Genomic DNA, 13,387 nt, shown 5'->3' with positions numbered 1-13,387 from the left:
GTAGGACCTTGAAGGAGTTTTGCAGGAGGCAAGGATGGAGCAATAGAACATAGTGCGTCACTCACAGGGATGGTGAATTGCGATGCCTTTACAACGTGTCTCACCATACCAGCCAAGTGACTCGAGACAAGTCACGATGATTGTGTCAGGGACCTATTGGGCAGCGAATCCCCACGTAATAGTTTTGGGGCTTAAAGTCCATAATTTTGGGTAATAGTATGGTAAAGGTTCCGCGAAGTGCATGAAGCATGAATTGTAATGGGTCATCTCAAATGGTTGTCCACCAGAAAATAATGAAAAATAATAGAAAGTGAGTTGGCTTTCCCATGGTCCATGGACCATGAGAATGTATAGATAGAGTGAGGCTCTAAGGGTAGAAGGTAGCGTTTGATTAAGATCTAAGTGTTATGGGTTTGTAAAGGCAAGATTGCTTTGAGTCTGTAAGTTTGAGTTGTGGTTGGTAGTAATTAGAGTAGGCTCTGCAGCTGTGTACGTAGAGGCCTGGTAGAGTCCACAGCTGTGTGTGTGGACCCCTGCAGCTAAGTCTGCAAGGTGGAATAGATTGTACTGAACAAGAGATCGATAAAGATAAGTGTTTCTAAATTATTGTGCATCTGGTCGCATATCTAAATGTTTATGATTATGTTCTGATCTTATGCATATCTGTAAGATTTATGGTTGCGTGTGCTGGTTATAACTATTGAATGCTTAATTAAAGACCTTAAGAATTATATCTAATCTATAATAACCACAATAATAATAAGAATCTAGGAAGCACCCCATCGTGGATCTATGCGAAGACCAGACAGTTGTGCAGAGTAGTGCGAGTGTGTGGATTGGTTCGCGACCCCTCCAGACCTCATCAAGACATCCCTAGGGTGCGGAAACCTGGTTCTAGCACCCTCCCATACTACCTCAGGTGAGACATCAATCCACGCTCCGGGATTGTTGTCGAAAGGGCCAATAGTGTGGGATTTGCTTGGATAAAACACTTCCGAACTTGGGTCAGGTCCCATCAAGCCGACAAAATGACTTCATTACCTCAGAAAAGGTCTTGGAGAACTTGTCTCATAAAACATATGATGGTGGAGGCTATGCAGCCTTGGTTAGACTAGCAATCAACGTTATAGGCTCATGTGAAAGACATGGACTCTTTGAGGAATACAAGAGCTACACATTGTTCATCTACACACTTCAAGGGCACCTAATACACTAGTGTGCGACACTGCCTGAAAAATATATTCATTCTCTTGTTCATATGCTAAGAGAGATAGACCATGCTTTCAATCACTTTGACCATGAAGTGCTTGATCAAGAAATTATGAAATTACGAAAATCACATGATGAATCAGTTGATCGATTTTACAAATTATTTTGTAATCTTGCATACCAATTTCCTAAAGATTAAATTGATTGGGAATTTATTTATGGAAGATTTGAGTATCTACTTCACATATCTAAACCCTGCTCAACACACTTCAGTTATGGAGCTGCGCAATCACAGGCAGGCACAATCACTATCATAAGTGATTGTCCGCCTTCACCTCATCAAACAGCTCCATCACCGCGAAGAGATGTGGGAGATCATGCACATGCCTCTGTTGAACTTTCACACTATCCCACCCCACCTGCTCTTGAGATTTGCGCAGATTTGGCTTGCAGGCCTGTAGGTTGTCACGTGGACTCTTTTGCTCGACCTCAGTCCTCGCTTTCTGTTGATCCTTTGGATTGTACTGTCTTGTGTTCTCCCATTCCGAACTCCTCACCTGTTGTGTATGAGGATCAAGCTGTCGACAGAGTTGTTGTTATGCAGCCAACCTGCATCATCATTCATGATGAGTATGTGTGGGAATCTAAAGAAGAGTCTGTGGTGAAGGATGACTCCCTTCCATCCGTGCCTCATCCTCTTCATCGTGACATCCCTTGTGATTCTTCCACTACTGATATCTCCTATGAAAACCCATTTTCGAATTCTTCTACTTCTGATCATTCATAGGACACCTCAGATGTCAACTTGTCATTACAGTGTGGAGAGGACACATCTTACTTGGAAATCCCATTCAATCTATCATTTATCTTTCTTGAAAACATAGAGGGTGAACATATTTTCTTCTCATCTACCCATCTTCCCGATTCATCAAATCATGAGGATGCCAATAAACATCTTGAATTTTATGATCTTGGTTGTCGTGATCTATTCACTTCCTCATCTGATCACGATGTTGATTCAACCATTGTTAATTTATCCAGGACAATGTTCTACGATGATCTATCTATCCATGAGGTCGAAACCCCCTAGACTGTTGAGGCAATTCAGCCTAAGCTGATGGTTATGTCAGGCCCTCACTGTCTCGAGGTTGGTCTCACTTCGAGTCAGGAAATTGTTTAAACACTCAAGGCTCCTCGTCACTCTCTTCTTTGCACTAAATATCAACCAATCACCTAGATTTCGCTTCCTCCACTCAGACTACATGATCCCATCACTCATGCATTGGAGGAATCTTACATAGTAAGCACACATACACAAAACAAGTGGTCTACCTTTCTCACATTTTCCTGCATGTCACAATCAAGAGAATGCATACACTCAACATCTGCACACGGTGTAGCACAACTTCATGGCAGCACCATAGAATGCATGTCATGCACTTTCATTCATCTTTGCTCTGTGGTCACTTGTAAGCTCAGAGTGTATTTGTCTTCATTGTTATATCTTTCTTGTTTGTTGGTTCACACAGTTGTCTTGTTCGCGAACCATGCCTGCATCAACATGCGTCAACCAATGTGCTGGTGGCTACATTGGAATTATCACTTCATGTGAGATGACCCATGCACTGTTAGCTTAGGAGTAGGAGTAGTGTTTTCTTTTGAGTTTTTTTCTGGCTTGCTTGTTTTCTTACTTACTTTGTTTGTTTATTTTTCTAGTTGCTTGTTTTCTTACTTGCTTTTCTTTCACTTTTTCTTTTGCTTTTTCTTTGCTTTGTTGTTTGTTAGTTCACTTGTTTCATTTCATAGGATAGTTACGCATGAAACCATGTATGATTCTTGATGCAAGATGGGTAAGGTACAAGAGGACTTGTGCTGCTATCACTACTTGGTTATCTATCATCCTACCTCTATATGAATAATTTATTACTTTCAGTTGATACATTGATGTAAAATATGTACTGTTCAAAGTGAACCTTGGTAAAAACACAATGCTTGTGGACTAACTAGTTTCACCTACTCTAGTCGGTTGTTTTTGGCCTACCCTTGTCAGATCAGTCAAGTAGAGTAAGGTAAGGGGGAAAACCTTAATAGGCACATCAGAGGTATAATAAACTACTCTACAGGAACAACCTCTTCTGCTCTCAATAAGTTGGGACCTCTCTTTTGCATATGAAATGAATAAGTGTTATACACAGTTTAAAAATGAAAAAGGAAAGTGAAAAAATACAAAATGAAAAATGAATAAGGGGAAAGAAGAGAAAGGCTTCCTATGCAAAGAGGTGATGGAAGTAATTCTGCCGAGGTATTGACCAGGCTCGTTGGTAGTGGAACCATGCTTGTGTTCTTATGTGACTCTGCCGGGGTACTGTCTAGGCCTGCTGGCAGTGGAGCAACACCAAAGATGAAACTAAGACTTTGACGACTATATTGCTTGTGCATCAATATACCCCTCAACCCCAATCGAAAAAAATGTGTTGCCTTGACTTGGAATGTGTGTCAATTGACCAGGAGCTTAGAAGATGCTACATATTACAATCAGTCTAGTGTGGAAACCAAGAGGAGCTGAGAACTGAACAATAATTCTAAAGGCGTTAGACTTTCTTTTCATGAATAAGGCCCATTCAGAGAGCTCGAGTTCTACCAATGTGTCACCAAGTGTTATAGCAGCTACAACCACCCTCCAACATTTTTCCTTAGCTTCATTTTGGAGCCTCCCTTCCAACCTTCACAACAACTTGCATTGCTTCATCATGTTCACCAGCTTCAGTGTTTTGCTTGCACAAAGGAAGTCTATCGATCATAGCTTGATGCAATCCCCTCATAGTCTTTTCACCCAGACTGTGTACAGGTGGAGGTTGAGTAGATTTCCCTATAAAATTATGCATTTCTGGAGGGAAACCAACCTTACATCAAGAAATTGCGCAATCCCATCTATCAGCCTACTCGGCTCCAGGATTGCACAATCCTACTAGTCAAAAATACCAACAAGAATTGTGTAATTTTTCCCACTAGGGCTGCTTAGCCCATAATTTGTGCAAATATGGGAAGCAATCAACTGCTCTGCCTAGAAATTGCATAAATCTCCTCGGCAGACAACCCAGCTCCTAGCTAGAAATGCGCATTTCCTTTAAGAAGTTGAACAACCTCTTGCATGTGCATATGAGTTGATTGGTTCCCTCCGAGACTGAGAAAAATGGACTTGCATGCATGGGTTGCTTCTCCAAAGGCAGCATGCAAAGGAATCCCTTGTTTCAAGGATCTATGTTTAACAGTTGGAGGTTACATGCAAGGATCATTTCAAAAACCTCCCACCAAGTGTTTCTTTGCTTAGATTTGTGTCATGCACATCACAACTTCGATGTTATCAAAACTCATCAACTAGACACTGCATATATCATTCCTTACATCAATCTTGTAGCTCTAAGATCCCATATCACATCTAGGTGTAGACGGCACATTCAGCACACTTCCCATTGGGGTAAGCACACTTCCCATGCCTTGTGTTGCATTTTTGTCACTTTTTGTGTTTTCACTTATATGTTTACTGTTTTCTTGATTTCTTTAAATGCCTTTTGTCATTTACATGTATATTAGCTTGTCCTAGCACCGTTTCATTTTTCATCAACATCTCATTGCTGTCGCATGCATGAAACTGTTTTTCATGAATAGTCGGTGATTCAGTGACTGGACTCACCCACATGCATGTTGTTCCATTTTCAAATTTTTCATTTACCATTTGCATGCATGATCATTAACTTATTATTACACTCAATATCAACATGCATTCATACTCACATTCGCTTTTAGTTGCCCGTCGGTGAGTCTAGCCAACCTCGGCCCGGACTCTGCCCCACCAAGTGCCTCACCAAGACAACATTGCACAATCCTGAGAGGGAAGGTTCTACCTTCCTCTCTAGAAATGTGCATTTCTACCCAACAGCTATTCCCTAGGCCTACTTTGTGCAATCCTTAGGGACATGGATTGCTGGCAAAGAAAGTTGTGTAATGTAGTCACTGAGACTACAACCATTGCCAGCTGAGATTGCGCATTGTGCAATTCTAGTAGTCAGAAGCTAGACTGGACTGCGCATTCCATAGTTCTAGTAGCCAGTCAATCTCCTAGTAGCCAAAACTGTGCCTTCTGTAGTCTTGGCAGTTAGTCTCCCGACCTCCTGGCCAAAATTGTGCAACCTTCATTGTTGGGCAGCGGATCCCCCCATAGCATGTTTTTGGGGCTTAAAGCCCACGTTTTGGTCAATGTAATGAAAAGACTCCATGAAGTGTGGGCATGAAGTGTGGGCACCAAGTGCGAGAGCCTAGGATGAGTCTAGGGTTGTTGTTACACAGTAATTTGTCACTGGCCTCATATCCCCTTATCTCGGATAAAGTAAGTCGTTGAGTCACATCTTCTATGTGTCATACATCAAGTAAATGTGTCCACATCTTCCCAATAATTCAAGAAGATTAACAAATGCTCTTTAATCCTGAAGATTGACCCTTTTTACCCATGTTTCAAGATCATCGCAAGTGAACCCTATTCTTCCTAAGACGATTCTCTGTAATGAACTAGAACGTCGCAATGCCATCGTAGGGGTACATTTTTTCCCTGCGACGGTCAAATTTTAGGGCTCGAAGCAAGTCCTCAAGATCTTTCTTGTGATGATGGCTTTGAATACACTGTTTCCTTGTGACGTTGTCACTAAGTCCTAGTGTATGACTTGTGACGATCCAGATATGGTGAATTAGCTCAAATAAAATACTTCTGGGTGGTTCTAGAACTGGTTTTTGGGTCAAGGGAGTTTGCCTTTCCTCCTCTAGCATGGTGGTTCCACCTTTTGAGAAACCTCCCTTGAGGATAAGCTCCCTCTCCTTCATTTATGGAGGCTCCTCGTCATATAAAAGCGCTTCCTATTGCTATGATCAACTAATTTTTGGTATTCAACAAATTAGCTAGATTTAGTGTGAGTTTTATAGTTTGCAGTGTGAATTGCTAATAATTTAGCAATTGGTTGTGGATTTCCTTAGCCTTGTATTAGCACTTTTGAGTGAGAGAGAGAGTTATCAGCCTCTTGGGAGACCCTTTTTGAGAGTGAATGCTTGAAGAAACATACTGGTTGGACCCTTCGAGGAAGCTTGCAACATCAAGGCCTGGTTGTAAGCTTTGCTTTTATTCATTTTAATACAATCAATGGTGAGTTCCTATGTCATGTGTAAAATATACTTGATAGGTTATGGTTCCTTGACTCTGTAAGTAAATAGATCATTGTTGTACTCTGTTATGTGTTCTGTTGTTCTATTGTGTTGTTTAAGGTGAAATGCTCATCGAGGAGAAGGAAATGATAGCTGAAGTGGCACAATGAAAGCTCCATCGAATGCTGGTTTGAGGTAGGGTCTTTCAACATTGACATTTTAAGGAAATTAGCTATTGTTTTGTCTTGCTGTGACTAGACCCACTATAGGGCTAGACGGGTTGCCTCTGTTCGCATAGGGCGCATTTCCTACATCACAAGTTGCTGACTCCATTGGGGAGTCCTTTGTGCATTGTGTCTTGTTTTGTTCTTGATTTGTTTTTGTTTGGATTACATAGTGTCTTTTGGTTTTGGGGCCGAGCCTTCAGTGTTCTGGGTTACCTGACTCAATCTGGGAGTCCCTCTCATTGTCTAAAAGATAAGTCTATTGTCCTTCAAGTGTTTTTGCTTTGTTTTTTCTCTTAATTGAGTTCGTCATTGTTGATAGCTTAATAGATGCGATGACGTCGTGCCTGTCCTCTATGGTTAAGCTATACGTCACGGATATCTCGTCATACAGTTGTGACGATTCCTGAAATTAGACCGTCGCCGAAGATAGGTGTACACCTGTGATGACGTCACTAAGTTGCTAGCTTTGTGCTTGCGACAATTTTCCTTTCATCTCAGGTTGCTAGTTAGAGCCCTATGACGATTCCTGTAAAATTTATTTTTTACAGCTTTACCTCCTATCCTAAATCAACCGGTGTTGCTTGTCCCCTACTATCTCTTGTCTCTCATCAACTTGTTTTGGCTGTATTTTGTTAAGGAACTTTCTCCATGGTTTCATTGAGCGAGTCTTGTGTTTTCAGACCGTGTGACCTAACTCTTATCAAGGTTTCATCAAGACGTCATTTGTTTGGGTTACTCGTCTGTCCAAGATTCGTCCACAACCATCTGGTTGATTTGTTGGTAGTTGTTTTACTATTTGTCTTCTTTCTGATTGGTCTCTAGTGTTTGGTTATTGAACCAATTTCTCATATTGATTTGATTTCCACACTATCAAACATAGATTACATTTGTTTGGATCTGTTAGGCTTGCACTTGCTTGTTTGTCATTAAAATTCCAAAAATAAAAAATATTGCATTTATATAGCACACGAAAGTGAAAGCACATTTGCATTACTAAATTTTCATGATTGAGAAATTGGAAAGCAAATTTCAAATCTTTCATTAGTAGTTGTGAGATAAGTGTATTGATGCATTGTGTTTCTTAGTGCTTGCATTTTGTTGTCTTTGTTTGCGTTCACTTGGAAATGAACTCCTTACCTTAATTTAAGTAGTTGTTCATAAAAAAGAATGGTGTTTTACTCATTGTAGCTGCATCCTAGGAATTGTTGAAATATATTCGGTAGTGCCTGAAAAAAGCGAAACTTAATCCAAGATTAACTCTTAAAATCAATTGAATGAACCTAACAACGCATTGGAACTTAACACACATTTATGTAGAGGTCTAGGCTAAAGACGTGCTCCGGTGTCGTTAAACCTAGTCACTATTATTTTTACTAAGGTTGGGTGATTCGTCCTTCTGTGATTCAATAACCACTAGTACGGACTTCTGCTCCCTGTACCATCGAGTATATATCGGGAGACCCCACTAGGTTATCATCATATCATCCATAGGAAGCCGAGTCTACCGCCTTACGAACCGTAATGCACCGAACATAGCATTCGAGAAGATTGACTGCCATATGGAAAGTCCTTGGTCATTTCCCTTTCATTTGATCACCAAGGTGTATATGCAGTTTTTCGATTTGTCTGGTAAACCTCTTATCTAGTACTCCAGAGTAGTCACTTTCGTTCCTTTTTAACTCCTTAAAAGAAAAGGATCAGCTGAGCACTTGTCCTTTCAGGCTCATTAAACATTTAAAGGTGACTAGAGTCATCTTTGTCCTTTTCCTTGACTCTTAAAGATGAAAAGGTCAAGTTTCGTTCCTATGTCATAAAATTTATTTGACCACACTCACATTTTACCTGTCAGTCTTGACTATGTTTTAGTTCGTGTAGAGTTGTGACCCTACTCGATTATATTTTTTTCAGGCTTTTGAGTTAAGTCATCCTGGTAGACTCACCGATCCCGTCCTCTTTACCAAGCAACCAAGACTCTGCATCCCCTATCACTTCCGAGGTATCAACTGTTTGTGATAACCTTCCTATTATCCCGAGTGTTCAACCTCTTGACTCTCAAGCTCCGGGAGGGGAACCTTATGATATCAATTGGAATCCTCTTTAGGAACCTTCAGAAGAGGACTTCCCATTTACTCCCCCTAGTGTTTTGGTTGCAATGTCCTCTTCCGACATGGATGAGACAAGCCCTGTTACCAGTGAAGAGAACCTTGTGTCAAGTGGAGAAATTCCTCTTTCCATGGAGAGTTTCCCCTTTCACTTGGGTCTTGGCATGACATTTCCCCTGCACTATCACGCCTTGTTTGATATCATGAGTTCCATGTCTCTAAACAAGAGTTCTGTGTGGTCTCGTGCTATAACCTCGACCTCAGAACCTTTCATACCGCAAATTCTCAATGTATCGGTCACGTTTGTTCCGTTAATGCTTACTATCTGTGTGGCCTCTACAGCTCCTACTATTAGCACTGTTATTGCATCCTCGGTGGTTACCACTTTTACTAGGCCATTAGTTGAACCCACTAGTGGTGGTCCTTCCTTGGCGTCTGGAGTTGTAGATCCTATAGGTAGCATTCCACTCTCTTCTAGTTCTATTCTGGTAGGGTGGTCATATGAGCAATACATGTTTTCTCTTTAGAACCCGTATCCGCATAATCCTTTGCATTATTATGATCCTCGATGGGGCTCATATTTATCATATTGGGTCCCTCCCCCCTCAACCTATGGTTGAAGTTTCTGTTCCATTATCCATTGCCTAGACTCATACTGCCTACCATGGTGGCCAAGTGTTATCAGGAAAACTAGTGTCTATGCAGAGCTGCTAGTCCCACTAAGGATGGTAGCTACCTTAGAAACAAACAAACTAAAACCACTTTCATTTTCCTTTATGAGAAATAGATAAGAGGGGAATAAAGGAGACCAACCTCTGTCTTGCGCTTGGTTCCTTGCTTGATTCCTCTCCCTTCTGATAGATCTTTGCCACTCGCTTCCTCGTCTACCCAGCTTCAAAGAGCACCTGTAGAATCAAAGCAGCATAACACTATCCAAGAACATAGATCTATTATCATAAACAATATAGGACCAGATATATATTGACCACACAAATGCATATAACATCAATCATACAAGAATGTGGAGGAAAACTTGAATAGCTTTATTGATAATCAAGAAAGAGCAAAGAGGATTACAACCAATTGTTCTGACCCAACATCATCCTCTTAGAAAGAAAGCCCTTCTTCACCTCATGAAAAGCTTAGATCACCCAACATTATGATATTGCACCAAGAAACCAACAGCACTTCCTCACAAGATACAAAATTCCAGCCTCTGGATCTCTGGGATGAGGGATCCATATATAGATGTTTGCAAGGGGGGTGAGTCAGCTTCTGAGATTTGATTAGTGTCCTCTCTCTGATAGTTCTTGATTCCACTTGGAGATTGATGATCTCTTACTCATCCCTGGGCGAATGCAGAGAGGCAAGTGTCACAGGAGAAGTTTCTAGAAGATTCCATGATCCTCCACCTTGCGGATTGACCCTGCCATTTGTCCACTCTCGCCCATCGCACCCCATAGAAGGGATTTTCAACATGCATCACACCTACTGTGTGTATTTAGGTGGGATGCAATGCACTTTGACCATGGAGCAAGTGAAATGGTCCAGTTTTGACCAGTTCTGAGTAGTTTTTCATGGAGAACTTCTGGGAGATGCTGTAATCAGTTGACCTTATTCTTTTAGGGGTTGGAAAAACACCTTTAGGGACTTAGGAGCCCTTGGTTTATGGAAATTTATGATTGGGGTTGCAGTGCCCAAAAATTTCTATAACAGTTGCCCCCTAAAGCATGAGGTCGTTAATCTTTTGATGTCGGGTGAAATGCTTTATCATGAGGATCCAAAGTTTTTTCAAGCTGGAAGGTGACCTGTAATAAGATACAATACAATACATTATCTTCATAATATTTTCATGATCTAGCTGAGGTGAGCATTCCCATGCTTAGCTTCATAAATTTATTTTCATGTACATGAGACAGACAATCGTCTGAGTGTAGACTGATGATTCTGGTAGAGCCATCATCCCTTAGATTGGATGATTATCTGTGTAGCAATGATGTACATTTGATGTTTTTATTTTCCTGAATATATATCGCAGCCTGGATGGATGAAACTAGATCTGGGGTCTTCAATCTCGTTCGATCTTCACACAAAGTACAAGTTGATCCATGTGAGAGATGTTCTGGAGACGAACATGGAAAGATATCGCCTGATTACTAGCCAGTGATGTAAGCTGTTAACAGGCGCAAGAGGAATCACCGATAATGATGATGACCCTCAAGGTACTACAGTACAATTCACGTGGTGTGAATAAGGGACTTGGCATCGAACACCACGCAAAATCTTTCGGTCAAAGGCCATTGATTTAAACCTGTCGTCGGAAGTGAGAAACTTGCCATTGAGGCATGCAAGCTTCAAAGTACTGAAAGGGTTGTTCCTAGATCGACTTCTTGGATAATGAGCTGATGCCGACAAGAAGCGATCCGTCATAGGAGGGCCTTAGTGAATCCCACATCAATGACATAGAATGGAGCAAATTATTTTAATGGAGGTGAAAACGATCTGGTGATATAAGGTTCAGGGTGGCGGTCATGAAAGAATGGAGCGTGAATGTATTGCAGCGGGTGAGACATAGGTGAATTCTCTGAGCGACTTCTCTTGAACATATCGGTGACACTGACATGATGGATCGGTAGCATTAACCCCAAATATGGATGGTGTGACGGAACCATGGTGATGTGACTAGTGAATGGAATAACCCAACCCGACTCGAATGCGGAGTGAAAGTGTCATGTTCAAGAGCGACTTGCTACCAACAAAGTTTCTTCAAGTTTTCTTCCCAATTTTTCCCCAGTCATTGCTGACCAGTACCTCTTTATTTTTGTCAAGATTGAGGAGGATAACATATGCTTGTTCTATAATTTTCCCTTCGGGCAAACCCATTGCTATGTTTTAACGAGCCTAGCGATAGTGAAACTCGTTCTTGTCTCTTATGGACAAGTTTGTCGCTATTCAGTTTTAACGAGTTTAATGACAAAGATAACTCGGTCCTTTTCAATTTTAGAGAGTCTGAAAAGGGACGTAAAGAAAAATCCAAAAATCCTTTTTCGTCACATAATCCCTTGAGTCTGAAAAAGTATAAAACAATACAAAAGGGATGAATTTTCGGTACTTTTAACGAGCCGAACAAAACAAGCGCTCGATCTTTTTGTGTAATAATCCCTGAAGTCCAAAAAAAGATTAAAATCTAAAGGAGGGATAGCACTTCCGGTCACTTTAACGAGCTGGAGAGGCCAATGGCTCGGCAATCTTTTCATATTTTACGAGTCAGTTGAAAAGAGCTTAAAGGAGACTCATTTTTTGAGGAACGAGTGATAGATTCGGGTAGCAGCTGATTCCAGGTAAGGTTTGGAATTTTCCAATCACGGCAGTGTCACAAGGATGGCTAACAGGATCACTCTTCGCAACTATTCCTCAAAAAGGGTAAACAATCAAATGGGGGTGAATGATCGGCCAATACAGAGTGGAGGTGATGATGAGAACACGACCAAGGCTTCGAAGGCTAATGGTAATACATTCACAATGGTTATTTACCGGAAATTGGTTCATTTTTTAATGAGCTTAAACTCTGGAGGAACATTTGATCATTGATTATGTTTATTTTTTAATGAGCTTGAATTCCGCGTTAAAACTGCTCGATATAATGGTCACTGATTTTCTTGATTTTACCATTAATAACTTTGTTCCTTCAAAGGTTGTACTGCCTACTCAATTGCTTCATCAAACTAGTTAGAAATGAACAATATATGTTTGAAAAATGAGTCAAAACACTAATATTTTACTTGAATTACATGAAAACTAATTTAAAAGTGGTTTTTTACTTCTCATTTTACTATTTCATTTGAACTTTGGTTTGTTGGAGCTTTGGAGGTGCTTTCCCCCTTGATTTTAACTAGCTGATTCCGGGAGATTCTGTGGATGATTCTTGGCGCCGTTTGGACCAGGTAGGAGCTAAACCTGAGATTTTCAGTTTGATTCTTTCCTTTTTGAATTCTGAGCATGTTTTTTGGTTTTTCTGAGCCTCTGGGGTTTGAAAAACTTGCCTTGGCTCCATTGCACCCTTTCTATATCGAAAGGTGCATTGCATGTTGGCCTGTTCAAGTTTTTTTGCATCTCTAGCATGAGGCAATAAATCAACTTGTTGCAATATTTGCTCGATGGCTGGGATCCTACCAGCCAGGTGTTCCAGATTAGGGGCAAATCTATCCCCTTGACTGTCGTGGACATCTATTTTTTGACCAGCTTATCGAGGCGGGGTGCCCCTATCTCATTATCAGGTTCGGCCCGTGGGGGTGAATCTGTGAGAGATTACATTCGCAGGTATTGTAGAGAGGGATCTCAGCCAAGTAAGGACAACAAGATCAATATCCGAGATGTCACTGACAGGCCCTTGAGGACCATTCTGTTCACTTTTGCTAGAATGGCTGGTAGTGCGGCTCTTCATGTGGCCAACCGATCTTATATGTAGTATGCCTTAGAATGCCTTGAACCAAAGGTGTTCAACTGGTGTGATGCAGTACTCTTTGTGATGAAAGAACAATTGACCAAGGTGAAAAACGGAAGATTGAAGAACTTTGGATATGGTTCTATTTTGACCACTTTTGCCTTGGAAAAGATCTCGCTGATGCAGCCACAGTATATTTCACTTGGTTTACCTCC

Source organism: Pinus tabuliformis, chromosome 8 (genome assembly GCF_031772625.1).
Source record: "Pinus tabuliformis cultivar Carrire ecotype Pingquan chromosome 8, CPIR1, whole genome shotgun sequence".
Lineage (NCBI taxonomy): Eukaryota > Viridiplantae > Streptophyta > Pinopsida > Pinales > Pinaceae > Pinus > Pinus tabuliformis.
Note: the sequence above shows the minus strand (reverse complement) of the source record.